The sequence below is a fragment of the Salvelinus alpinus genome, chromosome 16 (genome assembly GCF_045679555.1).
Source record: "Salvelinus alpinus chromosome 16, SLU_Salpinus.1, whole genome shotgun sequence".
NCBI lineage: Eukaryota > Metazoa > Chordata > Actinopteri > Salmoniformes > Salmonidae > Salvelinus > Salvelinus alpinus.
Window position 1 is genome coordinate 8,939,972 of NC_092101.1, and position 15,073 is coordinate 8,955,044.

At 43.3% G+C, this 15,073-nt stretch overlaps 1 protein-coding gene across 2 annotated transcripts in view; it reads right to left on the reverse strand.

The window, feature by feature from the left end:
* LOC139540733 (zinc finger protein GLIS1-like) overlaps positions 1-15,073 on the reverse strand; it is a 246,306-nt gene that overhangs the window by 9,732 nt on the left and 221,501 nt on the right. The window lies entirely within an intron of this gene.

Sequence of the window (15,073 nt, forward strand, 5' to 3'; positions counted from 1 at the left end):
TGGCCGTGTCTGTGAGAGAAGCCCCGAGTGTCTCTAGCTCCTGCTCCGAGCTCCACATGCATGCCGCGGATCACAGAAATCATATTTTAACTGGCATATTTTAATATCAGCTTCAGAAAAATGACACTGATATTTACAAAGTCAAATTTGTCTAAATGGCCCATTTGAGCCAGAGTAAACACATTTAACTATGAGGTCAGACGTTGCCGCAGCACTAGAGTCAGGTTAGTTAGATAATTTTGTCAAAATGTTGAATGTCCTGCTAAACCGTTTGGGAAAAACAAGTGCTGCACGGCTATTGACTTTGGCAGCGGCCTGTATACTCAAGACTTTAAACATGTAAATCAAATGCTCAATCTTCAGGCAAATGTGAGTAGACGTTTCATACCAAGCTTGTTGTAGGTCCTGGCACAGCTCTCTCTCTCTCTCTCTCAGATGGCCAGATAAATCGGTACAGTTACTGTATGTATGTGTATAGTACATGCATTTTTGGTCAGGTATCGCAATTTGAAAAACTTGATGAAAATCCACAAATTGCTGCAATTCTCGCAATGAAACGCTGTCATCGCATCACAGTCATACAAGTAGGAGCATTGGGTGGGCAAAGAGACAGGCGTGGACAAGAACAATCACTTAGGCACTTGATCTTCATTTGTATGGAAACTTAGGAAGATTTCTCCACTCACATCATCCACTCACAGTGGTATACTTCAGATGGTACTCATCAACCTTACTGAAAACACTGACCCCTGACTCACTTCCAATATCTCATCATGTTGGTGTGTGTGTGTGTGTGTGTGTGTGTGTGTGTGTGTGTGTGTGTGTGTGTGTGTGTGTGTGTGTGTGTGTGTGTGTGTGTGTGTGTGTGTGTGTGTGTGTGTGTGTGTGTGTGTGTGTACAGTTGAAGTCGGAAGTTTACATACACCTTAGTTAAATACATTTCAAATCAGTTTTTCACAATTCCTGACATTTAATCCTAATAAAAATGCCCTGTTTTAGGTCAGTTAGGATCACCACTTGACTTTAAGAATGTGAAATGTCAGAATAATAGTGGAGAGAATGATTTATTTCAGCTTTTATTTCTTTCATCACATTCCCAGTGGGTCAAAAGTTTACATAGACTCAATTAGTATTTGGTAGCATTGCCTTTAAATTGTTTAACTTGGGTCAAACGTTTCGGGTAGCCTTTCACAACCTTCCCACAATAAGTTGGGTGAATTTTGGCCCATTCCTCCTGACAGAGCTGGTGTAACTGAGTCAGGTTTGTAGACCTCCTTGCTCGCACACACTTTTTCAGTTCTGCCCACACATTTTAATAGGATTGAGGTCAGGGCTTTGTGAGGGCCACTCCAATACCTTGCCTTGGTTGTCCTTAAGCCATTTTGCCACAACTTTGGAAGTATGCTTGGGGTCATTGTTCATTTGGAAGACCCATTTGCAACCAAGCTTTAACTTCCTGACTGATGTCTTGAGATGCTGCTTCAATATATCCACATAATTTCCCCCCCTCATGATGCCATCTGTTTTGTGAAGTGCACCAGCCCCTCCTGCAGCAAAGCACCCCCACAACATGATGCTGCCACCCCCGTGCTTCATGGTTGGGATGGTGTTCTTTGGGTTGCAAGCACCCCCCTTTTTCCTCCAAACATAACGATGGTCATTATGGCCAAACAGTTCTGTTTTTGTTTCATCAGACCAGAGGACATTCTTCAAAAAGTACGATCTTTGTCCCCATGTGCAGTTGCAAACCGTAGTCTGGCTTTTTTATGGCGGTTTTGGAGCAGTGGCTTCTTCCTTGCTGAGCGGCCTTTCAGGTTATGTCGATATAGGACTCGTTTTACTGTGGATACAGATACTTTTGTACCTCTTTCCTCCAGCATCTTCACAAGGTCCTTTGTTCTGGGATTGACTTGCAATTTTCGCACCAAAGTACGTTCATCTCTAGGAGACAGAACGAGTCTCCTTCCTGAGCGGTATGATGGCTCCCAAGGATGAACCAGACTTGTGGAGGTCTACAATTTTTTTCTGAGGTCTTGGCTGATTTCTTGTGATTGTCCCATGATGTCAAGCAAAGGGGCACTGAGTTTGAAGGTAGGCCTTGAAATACATCAACAGGTACATCTCCAATTTACTCAAATGATGTCAATTTTCTAAGATGTTTAAAAGCACAATCAACTTAGTGTATGTTAACTTCTGACCAAGTGTATGTAAACTTAGTGTATGTAAACTTCACTGTCATACAGTGAATTATAAGTGAAATAATCTGTCTGTAAACCATTTGTTGGAAAAATGACTTGTGTCATGCACAAAGTAGACGTCCTAAACTCCAACCTAAGTGTATGTAAACTTCAACTGTATGCGTGTGTTGTATAACTGGTGTTACAATATCCTAACAACACACTTTGCATATCTCTCCCAGTGGCAGTAATTGTGTGTGTATGTAGTACTACGTACCAAGGAATCCTGAAACCACATTATAATTATACAGAGTTCTATTCCTGCTGTTTTAATGTTTGACAAAACACAGCACCTTCCAGAAAGGGCCTGGCCTAACAACAACAGCACGCAAGCACGCACGCACACACACACACACACAAACACACACACACCATGCTTATGTAAAACTCTTCTTTTGTTACACTTTTTTGCAATGCTTGATTGTATCTCCCCATTGCCTCCAAATGTTTTTTAACGGTGAAACGTTTTTTCACTTTCTCTCCCTCTGGTTGTTTTGTACAGTACACACAGTGCCTCCTGACAACACGTTGGCTTTGTTACTGTGCTCTGCTGGATCTCCGGGGAAATCATAGACATTAATAGGAAACATGCTGAGAGAGAGAGAGAGAGAGAGAAGGAGACCGAGACCTAGAGAGAGAAGGAGAGATAGAGAGATAGAGAGAGAGATAGATAGATAGATAGAGAGAGAGAGAAGGAGACCGAGACCAAGAGAGAGAAGGAGAGATAGAGAGAGAGAGAGAGAGAGAGAGAGAGAGAGAGAGAGAGAGAGAGAGAGAGAGAGAGAGAAGGAGACCGAGACCTAGAGAGAGAAGGAGAGAGAGAGAGAGAGAGAGAGAGAGAGAGAGAGAGAGAGAGAGAGAGAGAGAGAGAGAGAGAGACAGACAACAAATTCCAATTGGCTATACTAAAACTCTTTAACATCGTCCTTAGCTCTGGCATCTTCCCCAATATTTGGAACCAAGGACTGATCACCCCAATCCACAAAAGTGGAGACAAATTTGACCCCAATAACTACCGTGGAATATGCGTCAACAGTAACCTTGGGAAAATCCTCTGCATTATCATTAACAGCAGACTCGTACATTTCCTCAATGAAAACAATGTACTGAGCAAATGTCAAATTGGCTTTTTACCAAATTACCGTACAACAGACCATGTATTCACCCTACACACCCTAATTGACAACCAAACAAACCAAAACAAAGGCAAAGTCTTCTCATGCTTTGTTGATTTCAAAAAAGCCTTAGACTCAATTTGGCATGAGGGTCTGCTATACAAATTGATGGAAAGTGGTGTTGGGGGTAAAACATACGACATTATAAAATCCATGTACACAAACAACAAGTGTGCGGTTAAAATTGGCAAAAAACACACACATTTCTTCACACAGGGTCGTGGGGTGAGACAGGGATGCAGCTTAAGCCCCACCCTCTTCAACATATATATCAACGAATTGGCGCGGGCACTAGAACAGTCTGCAGCACCCGGTCTCACCCTACTAGAATCCGAAGTCAAATGTCTACTGTTTGCTGATGATCTGGTGCTTCTGTCACCAACCAAGGAGGGCCTACAGCAGCACCTAGATCTTATGCACAGATTCTGTCAGACCTGGGCCCTGACAGTAAATCTCAGTAAGACCAAAATAATGGTGTTCCAAAAAAGGTCCAGTCACCAGGACCACAAATTCCATCTAGACACCGTTGCCCTAGAGCACACAAAAAACTATACATACCTCGGCCTAAACATCAGCACCACAGGTAACTTCCACAAAGCTGTGAACGATCTGAGAGACAAGGCAAGAAGGGCCTTCTATGCCATCAAAAGGAACATAAATTTCAACATACCAATTAGGATCTGGCTAAAAATACTTGAATCAGTCATAGAGCCCATTGCCCTTTATGGTTGTGAGGTCTGGGGTCCGCTCACCAACCAAGATTTCACAAAATGGGACAAACACCAAATTGAGACTCTGCATGCAGAATTCTGCAAAAATATCCTCCGTGTACAACGTAGAACACCAAATAATGCATGCAGAGCAGAATTAGGCCGATACCCACTAATTATCAAAATCCAGAAAAGAGCCGTTAAATTCTACAACCACCTAAAAGGAAGCGATTCCCAAACCTTCCATAACAAAGCCATCACCTACAGAGAGATGAACCTGGAGAAGAGTCCCCTAAGCAAGCTGGTCCTAGGGCTCTGTTCACAAACACAAACACACCCCACAGAGCCCCAGGACAACAGCACAATTAGACCCAACCAAATCATGAGAAAACAAAAAGATAATTACTTGACACATTGGAAAGAATTAACAAAAAAACAGAGCAAACTAGAATGCTATTTGGCCCTAAACAGAGAGTACACAGTGGCAGAATACCTGACCACTGTGACTGACCCAAACTTAAGGAAAGCTTTGACTATGTACAGACTCAGTGAGCATAGCCTTGCTATTGAGAAAGGCCGCCGTAGGCAGACATGGCTCTCAAGAGAAGACAGGCTATGTGCACACTGCCCACAAAATGAGGTGGAAACTGAGCTGCACTTCCTAACCTCCTGCCCAATGTATGACCATATTAGAGAGACATATTTCCCTCAGATTACACAGATCCACAAAGAATTTGAAAACAAATCAAATTTTGATAAACTCCCATATCTACTGGGAGAAATTCCACAGTGTGCCATCACAGCAGCAAGATTTGTGACCTGTTGCCACAAGAAAAGGGCAACCAGTGAAGAACAAACACCATTGTAAATACAACCCATATTTATGCTTATTTATTTTAACTTGTGTGCTTTAACCATTTGTACATTGTTACAACACTGTATATATATAATATAACATTTGTAATGTCTTTATTGTTTTGAAACTTCTGTATGTGTAATGTTTACTGTTAATTTGTATTGTTTATTTCACTTTTGTATAATATCTACCTCACTTGCTTTGGCAATGTTAACACATGTTTCCCATGCCAATAAAGCCCCTTGAATTGAATTGAATTGAATTGAGAGAGAGAGAGAGAGAGAGAGAGAGAGAGAGAGAGAGAGAGAGAGAGAGAGAGAGAGAGAGAGAGAGAGAGAGAGAGAGAGAGAGAGAGAGAGAGAGAGAGAGAGAAGAGACCGAGACCGAGAGAGAGAGAGAGAGAGAGGAGACCGAGACCAAGAGAGAAAGAAAGAGAGAGAGAGAGAGAGAGAGAGAGAGAGAGAGAGAGAGAGAGGAGACCGAGACCAAGAGAGAGAGGAGACCGAGACCAAGAGAGAAAGAAAGAGAGACAGACAGAGACAGAGACAGAGACAGAGACAGAGACAGAGAGAGTGAAAGACAGAGAGAGTGAAAGACAGAGAGAGTGAAAGACAGAGAGAGTGAAAGACAGAGACAGAGACAGAGACAGAGACAGAGACAGAGGAGACCGAGACCAAGAGAGAGAGAGAGATGGTTCCCATGCCAATAAAGCCCCTTGAATTGAAATTGAATTGAATTGAATTGAGAGAGAAGGAGACCAAAGGAGAGATAGAGAGAGAGAGAGAGAGAGAGAGAGAGAGTCATGCTCAACATGAGCTCCTGATATATTAGATTTTTTGGGTTTTTAGAATGAGATAAACACTCTAATCGAAGAAGAATTCCAGACAAGAAGTGATGAACAACAACTCTATACATTCAGAATAGAAAAAAAAGTAACTTGGCGCCTCAAGTTAAGAAGTTTTGAGTCTAGCTAGCTAGCTACACAACAAAGACCCAGCCAGCAGACTAACAAGCTAGCCATAAGAAACGAGCTAGAACAAAACTAGCAAGGTCAGTTAATACAACTACATCAAACGACCAAACTGAGTGAGTAAAACAAAAAGGAGCACGGACTAACTGTAAACATATCTTCAGTCTTTTGTGTGAGGATTTTTCACTATATTTGCTGATTTTTGAAAGTAGCGCGAACAGCAGACGAACAAATCGGTTGCCATGGCAACGGGGCAGCAGAACAGCGCAGCAGTAGCGGTAGTAGCAGAGCGCACAGACACCATGTCCCCACTCCCCATCAGCGCAGAATCCATTCTCTACCCAAAAAAGGTCAAAAATGACACAATGAGGAAAGCTTTCAAACAGAAACTACTAGAGAAGAGGCCAGAAACCCTTTTTGCAGACCTCTACAAAAACGGTGACGTGAGTAATCTCATCTTCCTCACTGACCAGCCAAATGCATGGCGCTCAGCAGTCTGCTCTCACTACCCATGCATAAAGAAAGAGGGAATCTGTAATGGGTGGAAGCTGAAAATCAAAGAGACAGACGACCCTGACAGCACCATGATAACAATCAACCTCTACAAGACTGGGACTGTCATGGTGCAAGGTAACATCAGGCTGTTTGAAACAGACTTTCAGACCATTAAGGAGAGAGTGGAGAGAGAGAAGGACACCACCAGTGACATGCCCTCCCACAACACAAACTCCACCCTCACCCCTACCCTCCCCACCCAAAAAGGCACATCCAGCACCTCTCTTTCCACCATAGTGGAGGACACGCCCCAGGAGGAGAGCGACCCCCTCAGTGCAGAGCAGGCTCAGGCCCTCCTCACCACCATGGCTGCCATGAGGGATGAGTTCACCAAACTGGAGGGGGAGGTGGTCCTGCTCAGGGAGAGCGTGAGCAAACAGCAACCAGACAACCACACCTTAGAGGAGCTCCTAACCAAGGTGAGGACAGAGCAGGACAGCAGCCTTGCAACACAGCTGAAAGAGGTTCAGCAAGAGAGAGACGGACTCAAGAGAGAGCTGGCTGATCTAACAAAGGAGGTGAGAGAGCTCCAAAAAGACAGGCAGAGCAGCAATAAGGAGCTGACCGCACTAAGAGAGGAGCTGCAGGAGAGAAAGAGAGCAGAGGACAGGCTGCAGGAGCAGATAGATCACCACCCTATGACCTGCCCTCACACAGCAGAGGAGCCCAGCTCAACCAGCCAGACTTCCCCAGCCCTGGCTGCTGCACCCCTCCTCCCCAACCCACAGAACAGCCTCCCACTGACAGTGGCACCCACACAGACCAGCCACACCCCAGCTCCAACACCCACCAGCCCCCCCTCTGCCCCCCCCAGTCCAGAAGAAACACTGGCTGACATCGTCCTGTTAATGGACTCAAATGGGAAGTATGTTCAGGAGAAGAAACTTTTCCCTAGACACAAAACGAGAAAGGTGTGGTGCCCAACAACGCAAAGTGCCATGGAGCTGCTTGATAAGAACCATCTCGGGTCGCCAAGCCACATAATCATACATACCGGAAGCAACGACCTGCGTGCTCAGCAGGAGAGGGTGGCGACTTCACTACGGGGAGTGATTGAGAAGGCCTCCGCAATCTTCCCCAACTCAAGAATCATAGTGTCAACCCTTCTACAGAGGAGGGACTTCCACCCTGCCACAATCCAAAGAATAAATGCCAGCCTATCCCGGGACTGTGCCCTGCGACCCAATGTACACCTGGCCCACCATCCCACCCTCGATCTGGACTGTCTCTATGACCATGTTCACCTGTACAGGGAGACAGTCCCCATCCTTGCCAAGACTCTCAAGGACGTCGCTCTAAACCGCAGCCCGACCTCTCCACCCAGGAACAGCGGAGCAATCTCCACCCTGCCGAGATCACCGAGACAACATCCCGGACCAGCACCCTGGACCCCCCAGCCACGACCACAGCACCACCAACCTCAATGCCCACCACAGCCAGCGCAGCACAGACCACCCCAGCCCAGCTTCAGAGCCACCCAGATGAGGCCTACCACCCCCCTCCTCCCCACCGCAGACCCACACCTGGAGGAGCCACAGCCCAGCAGGCAGAGCTACGCACAGGCTGTGAGAGGAGCAACTGGCCCAGCCCCCACCAACCAAATGAGTGACATTAAACAAATGCTGAGTCTACTATGCTCACATGTGATGGGCCGAGGGTCATGGTAAGATGAGCACAAGAACTCCACCATTCTCACACTACATCCACCAAAGTGGCATGACACAAATTCTATCTTAAATGATAAACAAATCACATTTGCAAAATAAGAGTTTACTTTAATTGAAAAATCCTATTTTAATGGTTCTTCTTGGATTGTGAGTGTTTGTCTCATTTTGAAAGGTAAAGAAAAGAGAAGAAAAAAAAGTTATGAAGTCTTTTTACGTTGCATGTTGGAATATACAAGGATTGAAGTCCTCTGCTTTTGGGCTAAAGAGCAGAAACCCAGACTTCCTGAAAGAAATTGATGATGTTGATATTTTAGTACTACAGGAAACATGGTGCAGAGGTGATGTTTCCACTGGCTGTCCACTAGGTTATAGGGAGATAATCATACCATCCACTAAATTAAAAGGAATCAAACAGGGCAGAGACTCAGGGGGAATGCTAATATGGTATAAATCTGAACTAATTAATTCAATCGAATTGATCAAAACAGGAGAATTCTTTATCTGGTTAAAAATCAACAAGGAGGCTATCTTGACAGATAAAAACGTCTTCCTCTGTGCCACATACATTCCCCCCTCAGAGTCACCCTACTTCAACGAAGAGAGCTTCTCCATTCTAGAGGGAGAGATTAGTCACTTTCAGGCCCAAGGCAACGTACTGGTCTGTGGAGACCTGAATGCTAGAATAGCAGAAGAACAAGACACTATTAACAGTCATGGGGATAAACACCTACCAGGAAGCAATAACCTTTCCCTCCCCACATACCCCCACAGAAACAACTATGACAAAGTGAAAAACAAAAATGGATTACAGCTCCTGAGGCTCTGTCGAACACTGGGTCTGTACATAGTCAATGGCAGGCTGAGAGGAGACTCTTTTGGTAGGTACACCTACAGCTCATCCCTTGGCAGCAGCACTGTAGACTACTTCCTCACCGACCTAAACCCAGAGTCTCTCAGAGCCTTCACAGTCAGCCCACTAACACCTCTCTCAGACCACAGTAAAATCACAGTGTATCTGAGAAGAGCAGAACCCAACCATGAAGCATCATGGCCCAATAAATTACATGGTACTAAACAAGCCTATAGATGGAGTGCAAACAGTACAGACATCTACCAAAAAGCAATTAGTAGCCAAAAAATACAATATCTCCTGGACAACTTTTTAGCCTTAACATTCTCCTTCAGCAATGAAGGTGTAAATTTGGCCGTTAGGAACATAAACTTTATATTTGACAAATTAGCCTCCTTGGCTAATCTAAAGAAGCATAAGAGCAAACCAAAAATAACAGATAATGAAAAATGGTTTGATAATGATTGCAAAAATCTAAGAAAGTCATTGAGAAATATATCTAATCAAAAACACAGAGAACCAGACAACAAAAATATACGCCTTCAATATGGGGAAACACTGAAGCAATACAAACGCACCCTAAGAACAAAAAAGGAACAGCACATTAGAAATCAGCTGGATGGAATTGAGGAATCCATAGAATCAAACCACTTCTGGGAGAATTGGAATAAATTAAACAAACCTCATCATGAGGAGTTGGCTATCCAAAATGGGGATATGTGGAGAAATCACTTTGCAAACCTCTACAGCAATATAACAAAGAGCCCAGAACAAAAAGATATACAAGAAAAATTACAAATCCTTGAATTAGCAGTCAAAGACTATCAGAATCCGGTGGATACCCCAATTATAGAAGAAGAATTATTGGAAAAAATATGCAATCTCCAACCCAAAAAGGCCTGTGGTGCTGATGGGATTTTAAATGAAATGATCAAATATACAGACCACAAATTCAAATTGGCTATACTCAAACTCTTCAACATTATCCTCACTGCAGGTATTTTCCCCGATATTTGGAACCAGGGACTGATCACACCAATCTATAAAAATGGAGACAAATTTGACCCAAATAATTACAGAGGAATATGCGTTAACAGCAACTTGGGGAAAATTCTCTGCAGTATTATAAATAGCAGACTACATCATTTCCTTGACGAACACAACGTCCTGAGCAGAAGCCAGATTGGATTTCTAAAAAATTATCGTACAACAGACCACATTTACACCCTCCACACTCTAATTGATAAACAAGTTAACCAAAACAAAGGCAAAATCTACTCGTGTTTTGTAGATTTCAAGAAAGCATTTGATTCAATTTGGCACGAAGGTCTTTTTTATAAACTAATAGAAAGTGGTATTGGAGGGAAAACATATGATTTTATTAAATCAATGTACACTAAAAACAAATGTGCGGTTAAAATTGGCAACAAGCAAACAGACTTATTCTCTCAGGGGCGGGGAGTGAAACAGGGCTGCCCAATAAGTCCAACATTATTTAACATCTACATGAATGAATTGGCAAAAACATTAGAAGAATCGACAGCACCTGGTATCACCCTACACAACACTGAAATCAAGTGTCTGCTGTACGCAGATGACCTGGTGCTGCTGTCTCCCACTAAAGAGGGGTTACAGCAACACCTAGATCATCTTCACAGGTTCTGTCAGACTTGGGCTCTGACCGTTAACCTAAAAAAAACAAATATAATGATATTCCAAAAAAGGTCCGGAAATAAGGATGACAAATATAAATTCTATTTGGACACAGTTCTATTAGAACACACCAAAAACTACACATATCTAGGACTAAATATCAGCAACACAGGTAGCTTTCACATGGCTGTGAATGAGCTGAGAGACAAAGCAAGAAGAGCATTCTATGCCATTAAAAGGAACATCAAAATTGAAATTCCAATTAGAATCTGGCTCAAAATTTTTCAATCAGTTATAGAACCAATTGCTCTATATGGCAGTGAAGTATGGGGTCCACTCTCTAATAATGAATTTACTAAATGGGACAAACATCCAATTGAAGTATTGCATGCAGAGTTTTGCAAGACTGTATTGCAAGTACAAAGAAAAACTCCAAATAACGCATGTAGGGCAGAATTGGGCCAATATCCCCTCCTCATTCGAATAGAAAAAAGAGCCATCAAATTTTACAACCATCTAAAAACAAGTGACCCTAAAACATTCCATCACACAGCTCTACAATGTCAAGAGATGAAACCAGAGAAGAGTCCCCTCAGCCAGCTGGTTCTGAGGCTCAGTTCACCAACCCAAACCAACCCCATAGAGCCTCGGGACAGCCCTCAGAAAATCTGGCCCAACCAAATCATCACAAAACAAAAAGAAAAATATATAACCTATTGGAAAGACACCACAAAAAATCAAAGTAAACTTCAATGCTATTTGTCTCTAAACAGACAGTACATGGTGGCAGACTATCTGACCACTGTGACTGATAGAAAACTGAGGAAAACATTGACTAGGTACAGACTCAGTGAGCACAGTCTGGCTATAGAGACCGGTCGTCACAGACAAACCTGGCTGCCCAGGGAGGACAGGCTGTGCTCACTCTGCTCCAGGGGAGAGGTAGAGACAGAAGTGCATTTCCTACTACACTGTGACAAATACTCAGACCTAAGAGCATATTTCTTTCCCAAAATTATAATTCAATACAAAGAATTTGAAACTATAAAAGATGAAGAAAAATTCAAATATTTGTTGGGTGAAAAGCCAAAATGTGCAGTTTTGGCAGCCAAATATGTGTCCTCCTGCCATAGCCTGAGGGACAGCCAGTGAAAAATGCAAAGTAATGTTGATAATATTTCCCATTTAGCTTAGTTTTGTTTTGTCTTTCGTACCAGGTCATGTGTCTTCTCAGTCATGTTGACACTGGTCTACTACTGTTGCTTTAATGTATTGTTGTTCTGATTAATATTGTTGTTGTAGCTGTTATTAATGGTAATCCCATGTCCACTACTACTATTATTATTACTGTTAGTCCCACCATTTATTTATATATAAATATATATATATTTTGTGTATATATATACATATATATTTTATTTAAATTTTTCGATATGTATACTTTGACAATGTAAGTAATAATAACTTGCCATGTCAATAAAGTCAATTGAATTGAATTGAATTGAATTGAGAGAGAGAGAGAGAGAGAGAGAGAGAGAGAGAGAGAGAGAGAGAGAGAGGAGACCGAGAGAGAGAGGAGACCGAGACCAAGAGAGAAAGAAAGAAAGAGAGAGAGAGAGACAGAGACAGAGACAGAGACAGAGACAGACAGAGACATAGACAGAGAGAGAGAGAGAGAGAGAGAGAGAGCGAAAGACAGAGACAGAGACAGAGACAGAGACAGAGGAGACCGAGACCAAGAGAGAGAGAAGGAGAGAGAGAAGGAGACCAAAGGAGAGATAGAGAGAGAGAGAGAGAGAGAGAGAAGGAAGGAGACCGAGACCTAGAGACAGAAGGAGAGAGAGAGAGAGAGAGAGAGAGAGAGAGAGAGAGAGAGAGAGAGAGAGAGAGAGAGAGAGAGAGAGAGAGAGAGAGAGAGAGAGAGAGAGAGAGAGAGAGAGAGAGAGAGAGAGAGAGAGATCACATCACAGCAGCAAGATTTGTGACCTGTTGCCACAAGAAAAGGGCAACCAGTGAAGAACAAACACCATTGTAAATACAACCCATATTTATGCTTATTTATTTTAACTTGTGTGCTTTAACCATTTGTACATTGTTACAACACTGTATATATATAATATAACATTTGTAATGGCTTTATTGTTTTGAAACTTCTGTCTGTGTAATGTTTACTGCTAATTTGTATTGTTTATTTCACTTTTGTATAATATCTACCTCACTTGCTTTGGCAATGTTAACACATGTTTCCCATGCCAATAAAGCCCCTTGAATTGAATTGAATTGAGAGAGAGAGAGAGAGAGAGAGAGAGAGAGAGAGAGAGAGAGAGAGAGAGAGAGAGAGAGAGAGAGAGAGAGAGAGAGAGAGAGAGAGAGAGAGAGAGAGAGAGAGAGAGAGAGAGAGAGAGAGAGAGAGAGAGAGAGAGAGAGAGAGAGAGAGAGAGAGAGAGAGAGAGAGAGAGAGCGAGAGAGAGAGAGCGAGAGAGAGAGAGGAGACCGAGACAAAGAGAGAGAGAGAGAGGACACCGAGACCAAGAGAGAAAGAAAGAGAGAGAGAGAGAGGAGACAGAGACCAAGAGAGAGAGGAGACCAAGACCAAGAGAGAAAGAAAGAAAGATAGAGAGAGAGAGAGAGAGAGAGCGAGAAAGAGAGAGAGAGAGAGAGAGAGAGAGAGAGAGAGAGAGAGAGAGAGAGAGAGAGAGAGAGAGAGAGAGAGAGAGAGAGAGAGAGAGAGAGAGAGAGAGAGAGAGAGAGAGAGAGAGAGACAGAGAGAGACAGAGACAGAGACAGAGACAGCGACAGAGAGAGAGGAGACCGAGACCAAGAGAGAGAGAGAGAGAGAGAGAGAGAGAGAGAGAGAGAGAGAGAGAGAGAGAGAGAGAGAGAGAGAGAGAGAGAAGGAGACCGAGAGAGAGAGAGAGAGAGAAGGAGACCGAGACCAAGAGAGAGAGAAAGAGAGAGAAAATAAAAGTTGGACCTGATCTCTCTCCGAGGAACTGAAGTTAACCTAGAGAGAGAGAGCAGCCAGAGTGGGAAATGTGTTTGATAATCTGCAGCAGGACTCAGTGCCTCTTCAATGGAACAGACGGTAGCTAGCGCTCTGTTAGCATCACTATTTGCTAAACATTGAGGAGCCTAGTTAGTACTGCACTTATCATACTCCAATGCCACAAAATAAAATACTGTAGGTATTGTACTAGTATTATATCACTATATTGTAATTCTAGCCAACATGTATTTCGAAAAAGAGAATCTTGTGAGAACTGTGCCTCTACTAAATACAATCAACACTTGTTCAGAATGAACTAGCTGACACACTTCGGCGCGAACAGTACATGTCAAATAAAAGTGACAACAGTTTACACGGACAGAGCTAAACCAACATGGAGTATGTTTAAAGATCTGAAGGTTAAGTGCTGTTAATGCGCTACACAAACACACAAGAGGAGTCATCATCACACTGCTTAGACAGTTTCATCTTTAAAACCTTTGTTAAATCCTGGGCCAAACCGTGAGGTCATCGGGAGTACTCTGTAACCCCCAGCTGGGACTCGAATGGACCTGTGGACCATTCCGTGAGGACACAATGCCAGAAACAGAGCGGATCTTATTGGCCGCATCATTCTGACCTCACCATGGCCTTTCCCGTGAGTGCTGTATCTGAAGGGTCATGGTTAAGCTACGTCCCAAATGCACTACCCTAAGTGCACTACTTTTGACTAGAGCCCTATGGGGCTCCCTATGGGCCCTGGTCAAAAGTTGTGCACTACATAGGGAATAGGGTGCCATTTGAGACTCAGATTGGGTTTTGATCTTGATTACGACAGCTAAAGTGATAAGATGCATTTGACGGTGGGCCCTAATATAGTTTTTGCACTAAAATGGGAATTGATTTTGGATGACACATAACAGGGTTTCTATTTCGCAAGTGTCCTCACACTGCGCTGGGAGCAGCGTGATAATATTGATGAAGTGTACAGTATGCTATAATGATGTGTACACATGTGTGTGTGTGAGAGAGAGAGAGAGAGAGAGAGAGAGAGAGAGAGAGAGAGAGAGAGAGAGAGAGAGAGAGAGAGAGAGAGAGAGAGAGAGAGAGAGAGAGAGAGAGAGAGAGAGAGAGAGAGAGAGAGAGAGAGAGAGAGAGGGAGAGAGGGAGAGAGGGAGAGAGAAAGAAAAGTGTGTGCGTGCACATGCGTGCGTGAGTGTCTGTCTGTGTTTAGGTGTATGTGTGCGTTAAGAAAATCAGTATTACCATAGGTATGTGACAGGAGGCTGCTGAGGGGAGAACGGCTTATAATAATGGCGGGAATGAAGCAAATGGAATGGCATCAAACACCTGGAAACCATGTGTTTGATGTATTTGATACCATTCCACAAATTCCGCTCCAGTCATTATCACG